General features: G+C 38.4%; 2 protein-coding genes across 7 annotated transcripts in view; one reads left to right on the forward strand and one right to left on the reverse strand.

Moving 5' to 3' along the window:
- Window positions 1-15799, reverse strand: part of LOC149717266 (IDLSRF-like peptide) — a 221626-nt gene that overhangs the window by 193181 nt on the left and 12646 nt on the right. For 3 of the 6 annotated variants that reach the window (XM_089837432.1, XM_089837430.1, XM_089837413.1), the window contains one exon: window positions 8863-10663. The gene's annotated coding sequence lies outside the window, so the exon portion shown is untranslated. The remainder of the gene's footprint in view (window positions 1-8862; window positions 10664-15799) is intronic. The other 3 variants (XM_089837424.1, XM_089837420.1, XM_089837417.1) reach the window with 3 other exon arrangements.
- Window positions 1-15799, forward strand: part of LOC149717272 (IDLSRF-like peptide) — a 46630-nt gene that overhangs the window by 13516 nt on the left and 17315 nt on the right. The window lies entirely within an intron of this gene.

Here is a 15799-nt window from a genome sequence, read left to right on the forward strand (position 1 = left end):
AAATGAGGAGTAACACTTAAGACCGACTAACCAGCTTGTTTAAAATTACTAGACAATTTCAATAGCCTTTAATCGAACAATTGATTTCTACCTTTACTAATCAGAAGCGTATAAATGAGTAGAAGTATGCCTACGGTGGTAATGTAAAATTAATCCCAAGTGACATGATGTTTCAAGATCTTCCCAGCACCAAGTAAAATGGTTCTGATTGAAGGGACTTTTATTAGCACAGCGTAAACAACGTTATTTTCAGGAATTAGTCCAAATGTCCACGGGCGGCATTACAAAAACGAGGCAGTCTTTCGAATGATACTTGGACATGTTGGAAGATCCCTGGCTTGTTCCTGTTATCTCAAACCGTAAAAAGCTACGCAAATCTTCATCATCACGGACAACACTCTTGTACGTTAGGTATGACCTTGAGAAAACCTAAAAGGACATCTCGAATGTATTTCAAAAACCCATCTCCAATTAAGGGGCGTGTTGTTTGTTTCCAACAGAGTAAACTCGCCCAGAGAACAATTACAATGCAGAGCCACGTTTCGGCGTTAATGGCCCACAAAGGTGGTCCCAAAAACAAGAACAAACTTTAATTTGTTTCGTTCAGATGGGTTTTTCAAATACATTCGAGATGTCCTTTTAGGTTTTCTCAAGGTCATACCTAACGTACAAGAGTGTTGTCCGTGATGATGAAGATTTGCGTAGCTTTTTACGGTTTGAGATAACAGGAACAAGCCAGGGATCTTCCAACAAGTCCAAGTATCATTCGAAAGACTGCCTCGTTTTTGAAATGCCGCCCGTGGACATTTGGACTAATTCCTGAAAATAACGTTGTTTACGCTGTGCTAATAAAAGTCCCTTCAATCAGAACCATTTTACTTGGTGCTGGGAAGATCTTGAAACATCATGTCACTTGGGATTAATTTTACATTACCACCGTAGGCATACTTCTACTCATTTATACGCTTCTGATTAGTAAAGGTAGAAATCAATTGTTCGATTAAAGGCTATTGAAATTGTCTAGTAATTTTAAACAAGCTGGTTAGTCGGTCTTAAGTGTTACTCCTCATTTTTGGATATTTCCTTGTTTTAGGGGCGAATGTTTGGAAGGCCATATCTCCGTAACAAAATGTTGTACACCCCATGTTCTTTGGTACTTTCCGCTCAGTTTGGCCCCATAAACACGCCCCTTAATTTGTGATGGACTTTTCAGAAACACCCTGTATAACACCACTTATATTTAAGAAAGTAGTTTCATTCATTTCCAAATATTATTTTCCAAACTGCACGGTTGATATCAGTAACACTAGGGGAAAGGTTCATTAGAAGCGGTTGGGTTGAATTCTTCAAGGTTGGGACGGAGGCGCAAACCCCTAGCCATTAAGCGTGTAAAAATCGTCATATTCTAGACCCAAAACATCTTAGCTTTATGTATAACCCCTGAATTAATCACAGTTTCATTGATTTTGAAAGTTGTAAAAACAGTTTCTAAAAACACAACAACATCACGCGGGTATTATGAATGGAGGACCCAAAGATTACTCCGTGTTTAGGGTTTATAAAAACAGGAAACGTTTCCTGGTTTCCAGACCCTTAAAACACTCGGACTTAAGTCTTGAATTGACCAAATATCATCGGGGTCGAAAAAATAACATTATAATTAACATAACTATAACAAAGGGATAGATAGAAGTAGGAATGGAGAACGGTTAGCATTTACTTCAGTCTCACTCCATAGCCAAGTATATAGCCCCTCCCTCCAACACGTAACGAAAAGTTTAAATTATCTTATTGGCTCACTTAAACTACGTTTTGATGACGTTGCTGACGGGGACGGCGAAAAATACGTAATTCCTTTTTACCTCTGTCGCTATGACCCGCCTCTTCTTTCATACCCCTCGGTCCCGTGGAAGGGGGTCCGGGACTTTGACGCGCGCCCAGACTACTCTGTTCTCCATTCCTACTTCTAAAATTAAATCTATCCCTGCTATAACCAATTCTGAAACACCATCAATAACTCTAGCTTAGAAATACACTACACAGTCAGTCTCAATTATGGCACTTTCAAAGGCTTAGGGGGAGACAAAACTAAAAAAATAAGGGACAGTCTTCAAGGAAAAACCAGCTTGCGATTTCAGGAAAAGAACGAAGAAGAAAAACGGGGAAGAGGATGTAATTTCTTAGAAATATTTGTCAAGAAACAACCCGCAAAAGAAGAAGAAAAAAAGTCAATAACTTAAAAGGAGCAACGTTGAAAACCAACCAGTTGCTATATAAGAGAAAGGGAGGCAACAAATAACGATTGAACTATCGGAAATTTGATTGAATAAGAATCCATTCACCCCCGACACACCTACCCTCCAATTTCCGTTAGTTACTTTACTCGTTCACAGTCTATTATTACTTAGGTTGGAAAAAATCAATAGCAAATTGAAGCTTCCGAATATTCTAAAAAGGTAAATACCTTTTCTTTCCTCAATGTGGTAAAGACTCTATATAATGTTGATGTATTTAATGCGTGTAATTTGAACAGAAACTCTAGACCCCTGTCGGTCTCATTTTCATAATGCAATACCTCAATGTCCCTAAACCTAATATTCGCGCCCACTTTCTTAAGTCAAGGGTAAGACTAGAAATTCGTTAGCCCTAACCTAAGACAAAGGGTTAATACTAGAAATTCGTTAGCCCTAACTTAAGACGCAGGGTTAAGACTAGAAATTCGTTAGCCCTAACTTAAGACGCAGGGTTAAGACTAGAAATTCGTTACCCCTAACTTAAGACGCAGGGTTAAGACTAGAAATTCGTTACCCTTAACTTAAGACGCAGGGTTAAGACTAGAAATTCGTTAGCCCTAACTTAAAACAAAGGGTTAAGACTAGAAATTCGTTAGCCCTAACTTAAAACAAAGGGTTAAGACTAGAAATTCGTTAGCCCTAACTTAAAACAAAGGGTTAAGACTAGAAATTCGTTGCCCCTAACTTAAAACAAAGGGTTAAGACTAGAAATTCGTTGCCCTTAACTTAAAACAAAGGGTTAAGACTAGAAATTCGTTACCCCTAACTTAAAACAAAGGGTTAAGACTAGAAATTCGTTACCCCTAACTTAAAACAAAGGGTTAAGACTAGAAATTCGTTACCCCTAACTTAAAACAAAGGGTTAAGACTAGAAATTCGTTACCCCTAACTTAAAACAAAGGGTTAAGACTAGAAATTCGTTACCCCTAACTTAAAACAAAGGGTTAAACCTAGAAATTCGTTACCCCTAACTTAAAACAAAGGGTTAAGCCTAGAAATTCGTTACCCCTAACTTAAAACAAAGAGTTAAGACTAGAAATTCGTTACCCCTAACTTAAAACAAAGGGTTAAGACTAGAAATTCGTTACCCCTAACTTAAAACAAAGGGTTAAGACTAGAAATTCGTTACCCCTAACTTAAAACAAAGGGTTAAACCTAGAAATTCGTTACCCCTAACTTAAAACCAAGGGTTAAGCCTAGAAATTCGTTACCCCTAACTTAAAACAAAGGGTTAAGCCTAGAAATTCGTTACCCCTAACTTAAAACAAAGAGTTAAGACTAGAAATTCGTTACCCCTAACTTAAAACAAAGGGTTAAGCCTAGAAATTCGTTACCCCTAACTTAAAACAAAGAGTTAAGACTAGAAATTCGTTACCCCTAACTTAAAACAAAGGGTTAAGACTAGAAATTCGTTACCCCTAACTTAAAACAAAGGGTTAAGACTAGAAATTCGTTAGCCCTAACTTAAGACAAAATATTAAGCCTAATATTCGCGCCCTCTAACTTAAGATAAGGGTTAAGTCTAATATTCGTTCCCCAAGGAATTTACACAGTGAGACAGCATGGAAGAAACCGGCTGTTCATCATCGATTCATAAATTGCCTCATTTTCTTTCCCCAAACGTAAAAGAAAAAAAAACGTAGAAAACCAAACTAAGAAAAAAAACCATAGAAAACCAAACCAAGAAATTTAGCTCTGAAGCAACTAAGCCTAAAACTTCCAAGAAACTCTTTAGAAACGTTAAGGGAGACTTTACGATAGTAATCCATTAGGAGAAGACCATTTTTATATATTTAATGTATAATACATAAAACTAAGAGTATACAAATTCAACCACGCTTCCCGAATATAGCCTCCTTTATCCGGAAAAAACTTTGCAAATAAATTGGCCATATGTCTAATCAGCGCCACTAGCGGATGGTCTGAGAACTACTCCCATAGAGACTAGGTATATTTAAGAGGGTTTGCAGAATTTCCGCCAGGTGGCTCGAACGCCGCGCCATCTGACGGAAATTCTGCAAACCCGCTTAAATATACCTAGACTCTATGGGAGTAGTTTTCAGACCATCCGCTAGTGGCGCTGATTAGACATATGGCCAATTGCTTTCGCAAACAAAACACACCTTTACTCGAAAAATAAATTTAATTTAGTCCCGAAGCTCCTAAAATTAAGTTCGGTTATTTTTTTAAATAAACTACGTTATTAAATTAAAGCTTTATATTTAAAATAATATTAATATTTGCCAAATATGATTTTTGCGTAATTGAACATTAAAATTCAACGTTTCAATGTTCAATGACGTATTACCCCATAGAATTTTGAATTAAAGGTCAAACAGTGAACGTTTCGCAAGAAGGCGTGTTTTTCCATTCTGCTTTTGTGTATGGTAATTGAAAAGAAATACAGAAAAAACTTACAAAAGATAAATTCTATAATGTAATCTTCCAGGAAATGTCAATTGAATAACCTTTTGCACGAGGAGCCGCACGTGTTTTTCCTCATTAACTGAATTATTAAACGTCATTCGATTCATGAGTAACCTTTAAAAACCAACCAATAGTCGAAACAGAAGAAACTAGCACACCTGACCAGGAATAAATACATCTAATATGAATAATTATGTGGCTATATTTCCAATGTATCTAGGCGGATTTTGTGGGTGGGATTATGTATGACCAGGGATAGATGTAATTTTAGAAGCAGGAATGAAGAACAGAGTAATCTGGGCGCGAGTCAAAGTCCCGGACCCCCTTCCACAGGACGGAGGGGTATGAAAGAAGAGGCGGTCATAGCGACAGAGGTAAAAAGGAATTACGTATTTTTAGCCGTCCCCGTCAGCAAACTTAGTTTTAGTGAGCCAATAAGATATTTTAAAATTTTCGTTACGTGTTGGAGGGAGGGGCTCTTTACTGGACAGAAATACTAACCGTCCTCCATTCCTGCTTCTAAAATATACACGAACGCGGAATTTAACACCGATTTTTAACACTAGTATATTTTAGAGTTCAGAGGGAAATTCATTTCTACAGGGACCCGTAAGAAATATATGGAGAGATTCAGCCTGGTGGGGTGCTTCCCCAAAACACGTATAATTAGGCTGTTCAACGTATCTAGGCGGATTTTGTGGGATGGGCTATAGATAAATCATTACATATGACGAATTTGTGTACATATATTCAATATAGTTTTCCCTACACGAACACGGTTCCGTTTTCAATTATACACCAAATTATTAACGATCTCATATTTTAATGTTCAGAGAGAAAGACATTGCTACAGGGGGCCCCATAAGAAATAAATGGCCGAGATTCAGCCTGGTGGGATGCTTCTCCAAAACGCGTGGAGTTAACGTGTTCATTTCAATACACGAACATATAAATAAACACTATGTTGATATTGACAAAATGCCGTACATTATATTTTCCAAATTCACTATCTACAAGAGTAAAGCCTTAGGTAAATCTCAGACCATTTCAAAAGAAAACCCAAAATTCTTTACATTGAAAATAATCCCTCAAATATACTCATAGTAAGTTGAGCTATACAATAGTTTTGTGTCGGAATAAGAAATATTGTGTAACTATTTACTTAAGTCTGACCATGGAGACCCAATAAGAGGAGTCTACTTTTGGAAAGGAGAAATTATTATGGGTTAAACACAGGGTGTTCCAAAAAAAATTAGGGGTGGGAAACCGAGGTTACAGCGGGTTCTATGGGAAATTTTCAGTGGAAAATGTTCTAAGACATTTTGCTTATAATGGGCATCAATTACATGTTATGATTACAGTGTTTTACGGATGGCCCCTTCATTAAATCGCCATCGTCTATCAGTTTCTTTCGCAAATTTAAGGGGGTCATCATTAAAACGCGCCAATCAAAACTTGCAATAGTTGAAAATGCCCTATCATCCCCTATGACATTTCGACCTTAGGGCCACCGATTTCAAGTTATGATTAGATTGTTTTACGCATGACCCCTTAAATTTAAGTAAGAAACTGAAAGACAAAAATTTATTTTAATAAGGATTCTTCCTTAAAATACCCCAATCACAACTAGTAAACGGTGGCTCTTATAAACAAAATGTCACAGAACCTTTTCGACTCAAAAGCGCTCATAGAACCCACTGTAATTCGGTCCTAACACCCTTCCAGGAACACCCTGTAATTTTGTCCTTAATCCGACCAAGACTCCACTTACAGAGTCTCCCCGGTCAGACTAACTTACACCTACGCCTTCAATAATACTTCTTTCAAAGAACGTCTTAAAAATACACGACCCTGTGGGAAATCTTCCACAGAAGATTCTCGAAATTGATGAAAAATAGGCCTAGGCGCTTTCTTTGCGAGTAAAAATTTCCCTTTAAACTGCAAAGTTCAAAATGTCGAAATTGTTGTTAAGACTAGACAAATGTCAAACTAGCATCGCAACAAACTTACTGAAGGGCTTTACGGTAATTTAATTGCACGTATTGAATTCGTCGTCTCAGCAACTAGTAATTAACTTATAATTAACAAAGTCTATCACGCGTTTCATCCCATATAGACGTTGCGAATAAGGAAAATTAGAGTTACCTCTTTATTCCTACCGAAACTAAAACTTACTATAATTTCTTTGAGACAAATTAAGAATTCAAGTATTGTCCCAAAGTTAACCTTTGGCTCAAACACATTATTTCCAAAATTTGTTAGATAACAAGTGGAGGAACGAGAAACTTGCGTTAATTAAAAAAAAAACTCAGGAAACTGCATGGTTAAAGAATTGTAAATAAAATCGCAGTTCCTAGTGTGAAAGTTCAAAACATAAGTGACCCCTGACCCACTGCTCTCAGAGTCACCCTAACCTAAGTCCATTAAACACAGTGTTTAATGGTCTTAGCCCTAACTTAACCGAGTCAGTCCCACAATAAATTTATTATTCCTATTGTTGTAATAGTTCTAGGCCTGCAACACCTATAACCCTTGACCCATCTCTCTTCCGTCCACCAGAGACACCCTAACTTAACCGAATCATTTCCTCAATCAATTGATTATTCTTATTCTTAATTACCTTCGCCGGTAACCAGTTTAGATACTTCCAGGAATACATACAGCCAATAGGAATCATTGCGTGCCCACATCTCCCACGTTAATTTCCATGCGGGTTTATGGGAGGGGCTTGAGTGCTATCCGTCAGCGTCATAACTCTGAGGCCATTCTAACTGTGATTTGATTGGTTGTTAGCAACGAAGTTTCAGGAAAAGTGCAACAGGCTGCGAGATAGCAAGTAAAATTCGTCAGTCTAACCCTTCAAACAAAATGTTGAGAAAATGCATGGCTATGGCAATACAATAATTCCAATTAGCTGTATATATTCCCGCGACTACTAATAATTCCGTACAAATTTCTCAGCATAATACTAACGAGGAGAGTTAGTAAAGGTATCTAGACAAGGTATCCACCCTTTATATCTAAGATATCAGCAACCCATTTAAATATTCATTTAATTACTTCAAAGTTTCACAAGCCGCCTTTCAAGTTAACATTTCCTTTTAAGTTAATGGAAAACACTGGAGACAAAATTATATTCCTAGCTGCTTTTGACAAATTAGATACAAAAACTTTAAATGAACTTGTTCATTTTTGAAGTACCTATATATATTTATACCTCTTTAAAGTATATTTAAGAGCGATTTATGAATAAAACAACGCTCCCTGATATTCAAGAAAGCTTAAAAACTAAAAAGCTCTTTTAAAAGACAGTTTCTAAAACTGGTTCATTTATAAAAATTTATTTTATATACAGGGTGTTTCTGATAAGTCGGGCATAAATTAACGGGGTTGTTCTTTCGGAAATCGATTTTGAGTCGAAAATATTAACTATGACGTTTTGCTCTTATCATGGCCACTGTTTCCGAATTATGATTGGAGTATTTTACGGATGACCCCTTAAATTTAATCAAGAAACTGTAAGACAATGATTTCTAATTTAATTAAGGGGTCATCCGTAAAATACTCAAATCTTAACTCGAAAACAGTGGCCCAGACTGCAAAATGGAGATAGAATAATCTCAACACAAAATCACCTAAAGAACATCCCCCTTAATTTATGGCAGGCTTATCAGAAACCCAATCGAATCGATATATAATGATTAGGTCTTCCAAACACCATGACTAAAATAATGGTCATCTATTTAAAATAAGCCGAAAAGTAGCGAAACTGATAACAAAAAAAGTGCGGAATTCAGGCACCCAAGGTCTGTCCCCCATAGGGTTCGATCTAAAGCTTTAATTGGGAATCCCTGATTATTGCTCCCGAATGTTTCCTAATATCCCTGATCATTTTTAGATGTTTACCAGAGCTAACATAATCACCTATGTTCATAGCATCGCTCGACGCGTAGTTTGAAAAAATCCCCGACATTTGTCGAAAACAAAAATTGAAATTCCTGACATATCCCTAACTTCACCATAATTTTTAAAAATCCATGTCTTGGCCTTGATATCTGACGTTATTCATAACCAAATACCGCGCAGACACGTAGCAAAGTTAGTAACAAACCAAAAGCATTGAAAAGAAACCAGTACTTACATTTTAACGACGAGCGAATTAATTATCCAAGATGGTGACATCACATATACACGGAGGTTCACATCACGCGAAAGTTCACAAAGATAACTAAACTTGGTTAAACTAACCGCGACGCGACTAAAAATGTATATTTAAAAACGTTTTGACGCGTCTGGGAAACCGTTTGACACATTTTTACGTTCAATTTCGGTGATAGTGTCTTAGCACGTTCAATTTCGACAGTTTTAAGGTTTCTAACGACCCTCTAGGTAGGACCGTGATAAACTTGAACCCTCGTTGGTCGGCCTCTAACTGCTCTGCATCGATACAGAGACCATGTGGTCTCCCGATGTGCGCATTAGGATAAGGGACTATGGGACGCTGCGCTTTGACCTGAAAGTTCGTTAATAAGTGCGCAACATTTGGCTCAAAAGTTACAATAGGCTTATAGCGCATTAAAGGGTGAGGGACTATAGGACGCATCGATTTGGCCTAAAAGGATGAGGGACTATGGGACGCAGCGCAATGACCTGATATCTGGGTAAGGGACTATGGGACGCGCAGCGCACTGACCTGATATCTGGGTAAGGGACTATGGGACGCGCAGCGCACTGACCTGATATCTGGGTAAGGGACTATGTGACGCGCAGCGCACTGACCTGAACCTTCGCTAATGCGTACTCAAACTTTAGTACTCACCCACTTATGGTGGCAGCCCGATGAACTCGTAGATAACCATAAAACACGTCATGCACAAATATAACCGTTGAAAAGTTCACACAAAGCTCCAAGTGTAGATAACCATAGTTCAGCGAGGTCAAGTTCCAAGTGTAGATAACCATAGTTCAGCGAGGTCAAGTTCCAAGTGTAGATAACCATAGTTCAGCGAGGTCAAGTTCCAAGTGTAGATAACCATAGTTGAGCGCGGTCAAGTTCCAAGTGTAGATAACCATAGTTGAGCGCGGTCAAGTTCCAAGTGTAGATAACCATAGTTGAGCGCGGTCAAGTTCCAAGTGTAGATAACCATAGTTGAGCGCGGTCAAGTTCCAAGTGTAGATAACCATAGTTGAGCGCGGTCAAGTTCCAAGTGTAGATAACCATAGTTGAGCGCGGTCAAGTTCCAAGTGTAGATAACCATAGTTGAGCGCGGTCAAGTTCCAAGTGTAGATAACCATAGTTGAGCGCGGTCAAGTTCCAAGTGTAGATAACCATAGTTGAGCGCGGTCAAGTTCCAAGTGTAGATAACCATAGTTGAGCGCGGTCAAGTTCCAAGTGTAGATAACCATAGTTGAGCGCGGTCAAGTTCCAAGTGTAGATAACCATAGTTGAGCGCGGTCAAGTTCCAAGTGTAGATAAACATAGTTCAGCGAGGTCAAGTTCCAAGTGTAGATAAACATAGTTCAGCGAGGTCAAGTTCCAAGTGTAGATAAACATAGTTCAGCGAGGTCAAGTTCCAAGTGTAGATAAACATAGTTCAGCGAGGTCAAGTTCCAAGTGTAGATAAACATAGTTCAGCGAGGTCAAGTTCCAAGTGTAGATAAACATAGTTCAGCGAGGTCAAGTTCCAAGTGTAGATAAACATAGTTCAGCGAGGTCAAGTTCCAAGTGTAGATAAACATAGTTCAGCGAGGTCAAGTTCCAAGTGTAGATAAACATAGTTCAGCGAGGTCAAGTTCCAAGTGTAGATAACCAGAGTTCCGCGCGGTTAAGTTCCAAGCAGATGACCGTAGTCTCGCACGGTTAAGTTCCAAGCAGATAACAGTAGTTCTCAGTTAATCGTTGAAAGCCCCACAAAATTGGTTGTTTGACCATTTCAGTCTCCCTATAAGAAAAACAAAAAACCAAAAAATTGTAAGGGTTAAAATTAAGTATCCACGCGAAGTGTATCTTGAATAAATTTTCATAAACAAACATAGATACGCTATTCAGGGATTTTTATTTTAATAGCAGGGTCAAGACGGTAATGTTCCCTTTAAAATGCCTTCCCCCCATTAAAAAGGGGGGGGTCAGTCACGCGAGACTCGTAAACTCCCGGAACTAGATCTCAAGTACAGTAATTATTAAGGGCAGTCAAATAAAAATTGTTGGGCAATAAAAACGAGACGTTTTAAGAGAAAAAGGTTTACGGCCCTTAAAAGTTGAATGGGCTTAGGTCCAACTCAAGGGCCTAAGAGCGTTCAGGTCATGAAATTGCACGTGATGGCGTAATTTTCCAAAAAATCCTTAAATACTAGATCTTAAAGGGCTAGTAGAGTTTAAACAAATAATTAAAATCTGCATTCAAACCTTCATTTCGAATGTAATATATAAAATTTGACTTTTTTGTGTATGCATGTCTTACTGTGCTATAGGGTTTGAGAGATATCTATTAGTAGCGTCAAGAAGTGATATCTAGTTTACTAGAGAGAAGGTATAAATTCGCCACATTTCCAGCTTTATCTCCAGTCCAAACGTAGGTACGGAGTTAATCCCCGCCTCTAAATTACAACCAGCACCTCATTGGTTCTTGAAAACTCACGTCAGCGCGACGCGAATGACGAAAATTACGTATTTTGAGACTGGGGAGAGGCGAAATAGCCCGGCCTCCTTTTACGTCCCCCCTTCAATTTTGAAAGGGGGACTGGTACTATGGCGCGCGAATACTTAGGCATCTTATACCTTCTCCCTAATAAACAAGATATCACTTCTTGGCTAAACTAATTGGGGTTTTGAAAAATTTGAAACTAACAATTTCCATGGACTTCAACGCTGAACTAACCCTTTAACAAACATTTTCCTTTAAGTATTCAAAAAAGCAAGAGTAAGTATGCCCGGCGCTCGTTAAGTATAATCTTGAGAGTTTTTAAAGAAGTGGATTTTATATCCAAAGTGAAATAATTAAGGGTATTAAAAGGCATAAAAGATCTTTCTTAATTTTTTAGTAACGCTTTAATCTTCAATTAAGTCTTTCATTATCAGGCCTGAAAAATCTGGTAAGAAAAATCTGGTTTTATTCATTTTGAGAGCAAAATTAAGTCTATTAAAAAATTCGCAAACTCAAAACGAGAGAGGCTGCAATTTGGCGAGATAAAAGACAGGAATGGCCGTTAAGAGATAAAACATCTTTGAGAAAAAGCAGAGAATCCAAAAGCAACTTTAGATAATCAAGGAGGAACTAGAGAAGCGGAAAAAGAAGAAAAAGATAAAACCGAGGAGACATTCACTAAGCCAGAGCAGAGACACATTCCATGCACCCAGATTACTAAATACGAACGAAAGGGGATAATAGAAGAAGGATGACACTCTGTATCCTCTTAATACTTCAGTTATGTAACATGATTCTTCCCAGGCTCATGCACCCTTTTTGTTTGCTCTCCCGCTCATCAAACTTCAGACGGGAATCGCACCGTGCAATAGGGTGAATTCTATAACTGTTTGGTACTAAATACTCAGCAATCAACCCACAAACCTTGATTGTCTTGACGTTAGGACAAAAATCCACAAGCGCATGCGCCTTGGCAAATAGTTAGGCGCTAACAGAGTAATGATGAGGGAACTATTTATCGCGTATGTGATTCGGTTTAGTAACCTTGCTCCAAATGTAAAATGATGTTGTGAAGAATCAAGTTGCAATTACCTCGCTTTGTGGTACACAAGAATTATATACTTCTGGTACTAAATGGGTTTTTGGACCCGCCCAAATGAAATATCTACATGTTATTAATCGTTCAATAAAACGTTGCTTAATTAGGGATTATTCATTAAGTTTAATTGTAACGGATCTACAATAGGACGTTGTTTACAGATTTAATGGGTATTCTCCCAACCTTGATCAGAACTGAACCAAACCCATTCTGATGAACATTTACCCTAGTGTTACTAATATCAAACACGCAGTTTGGTCCAATCAAATTCAAAAACTAACGTATTGAGACTGTGCATAAAGAACAAACAAACATACAGTGTTAACGGATAACACCGCAAATATGGGAGTGATAAGACCCTCGTATAATAACATCCTTTACAAAATAATCTTATATGGGTCTTATACACAGATTCCTTTACATAACATTGTGTCCGTTAGGCCCCCCAAGTCTTTCCAAGGACAACCTTTGACCTTACACGGAAACCCGCGTCGTATACTTAATAATTAACTTAACAAAATACAAACTGTCTTGAATCTCTTAATTAGTGGAAATGAAACTTGTCTGAGACTTAAAAGACAAAAACATTCAATAGGTCTCGAGAACTTCACAAAAATGTTCCAGGGAAAATACCACGTGATATTTAGTTACTCTTAACTTTCATCTCACGAGCTAAAAAGATCCGGGGAATTCACACAGCTGAGATGTGATCCGTCGGCGTTGGTGGAGCTCAAAGAGCGTCCGCGTCGCACCTCCTTCAAATAGCTTTAAGCCGGTAATGGACTAATAGGTGGGCAGCTAGCAGTAGTGGGGGTTATAGAGTTAGACTCCAGAAGTCTCTTGGGACATGTAAGGAAGGAGCGAGCTTGAGGGGAAGAAGAAGTGGTAGTGGGACTTCCGCCCCTACCATCATTCCTCGTCCGGTTAATTAAGCTACTAGTACTAAGTCGCTGAGCTTTAACTACCGAGCTCGATCCTAGAAAGGGTTTACTTAACGGGATAGACGGCAAAGAGAGCAAAGGCTTAAGAAATCATACAGGTAGATGAAAAAAAACGGACGCTTTGATTAAGAATCGAGACGAGATATCCCAAAGGTGGAATGAGCCAAGAATAGATGAATAACAGGGTCTGTTCCAAAAAGAGTTGTAGGATGATTTGCAATCGAAAATGTTCTATTACATTTTGGCCTAAGGGCCACCCAAAACCCGTTATTATTTAAGTATTTTACGCATGACCCCTTATTTAAATTGTCATTTTTCTTTCGTTTCTTACTTAAATTTAACTGGTCATCAACTTAAACGATAGCTCTTATAGGGTAAATTGACATAGAACATTTTCGACTCAAAATCGCCAATTCAACCCACTATGTCCTTTAAGACATATTGTCATAGAATTTACATTTTCGACTCAAAATTGCCCGTAGAACCCACTCCCACTGTGTCCCTTAAGGCAAAACGTCATAAAAGTTACATTTTCGACTCAAAATCGCCCTTAGAACACACTGTACTTCGGTCCTACCCTGTACTTATAGTGGTACAACCGTATAACCCTGTTTACCATTTGAATCAGCCTCTCTCTCCGTCTTGGAAAAAATAAAATATGGTTTGAAAAACTATATATTAAATATAAAAGAAACTTCCAGATAAGGAAAATATATTTTGTAAAAAATATATATATACATAGACTGTTGATTCATCTTCATAGGGGTCAACCTCAATTGGCTGATACACTTCCCTTACGTTGGGATCACTTGGATTAAATTGAATTTAGTCAACAAAATCTTTGCTAACCCTTGGCCATTCCCATCTTAGGGGAGTGGGAGGGGGAGGGGGATCCCCAAAAGGAAGGTTGGAAAACAAGTTCAAAGAGAATAAGGACTAAATTGAATTTGTGGAATACGGTGCGGTTGAAATTCGATTCTTTTGGACCGTGACCAGACCAAAGAATCAAACGGACCTTTCCTACGTAACTCTAAACTAACCTCAGAAATGAGCTCTAGAAGTTCTTCTAAGAGAGTTTCAGCGAGGAAACGCTGATGACCCTAAAAATAAAGCAGACGATGCGGTGAAGTTGTTGCCTATTTGATTCGATTTGACAATTTGCTGCAAAATCCAGGGAGACTCTAGTGAGTAAGCCTCGATGAGGATCAAAATTTATGTAACTCCCTTTCTCTCTCCCTCGCCCCTTCGTTGCGGTTGCCATGGTTACCGTTAAAGCATCACCGTATTTCGCGCATTTCTGCTCTTTATATGGAGAATTTGGCGGTTTCTTTTACTCCCCTCTATCTTTCACTTAATTCAGAGCAGTGTTGTCAGGCCTTAAGTGAAGCGAGTTAGTTAAGAACTGAATCAAAATGAACTGGGAGTCTTTCTCCTTGCAGTCTTTTGACAGCTTGGCAAATAAAAAAAACTCCCACTGTTGAGTCTCTCTGCTACACTTTTCCTTTTGCAATTTATAATTTAACTCGAAAATCCAATATCCAAAGAAGGAAACTTTAGAGGAACCCTTTTTTAATGGATAACAGCAGGAATATATAGATTTATTCTACTTGGATCTTAAGCAGGCCATTTTCCCGGGCCTTTCTGCTCGAATTAAAGGGGAGGATGTGTCGAAAACGTCAACCCTGACGTCATGCATAATGCATTTTAACTTTAGAAATCCACGTGACGTGATATTGACGTAGCTAGCGACTTGAGCCTCGACTCCGGCGACCTACGAGCGTCGAAGCCAAATGTAAACAAGTTCTCTTTGCGTCGTGTAAACGAGTAGACATATTGTCGACGGTGAATAGTCAATGAAACGCAACAGGGTTCATACAACTTCTTGGAAAACGAATTTAACTAAATTTTCCAGATTTTTTCCCATAAATCTTCCAGAGTTTCTCCAGGTTTTTTCCCTTATAATCTTTCCGTATAGTTCCCCTTGTTTTTCAAGGGTTTCCTTCATGTTTTTTCCCCATATATTTCCCGGAGTTCTTCGAGGTTTTTCCCGTATATTTTCATGTTTTACCAGGTTTTTCCCCCATATATTTCCAGGAGTTTTTCCAGGTTTTCCACCATATATTTCCCCGAGTTTTTCCAGGTTTTTTCCACCATATATTTCCCCGAGTTTTTCCAGGTTTTTTCCACCATATATTTCCCCGAGTTTTTCCAGGTTTTTTCCACCATATATTTCCCCGAGTTTTTCCAGGTTTTTCCCCCCATATATTTCCCCGATTTTTTCCAGGTTTTTCCCCCGATATATTTCCCCCGATATATTTCCCCCCGATATATTTCCCCCCGATATATTTCCCCCAAGTTTTTCCAGGTTTTTTCCACCATATATTTCGACCAAGT

This window comes from Phalangium opilio, unplaced genomic scaffold (genome assembly GCF_054372755.1).
Source record: "Phalangium opilio isolate 3A_F unplaced genomic scaffold, DU_Popi_V2 ptg000003l_1, whole genome shotgun sequence".
Lineage (NCBI taxonomy): Eukaryota > Metazoa > Arthropoda > Arachnida > Opiliones > Phalangiidae > Phalangium > Phalangium opilio.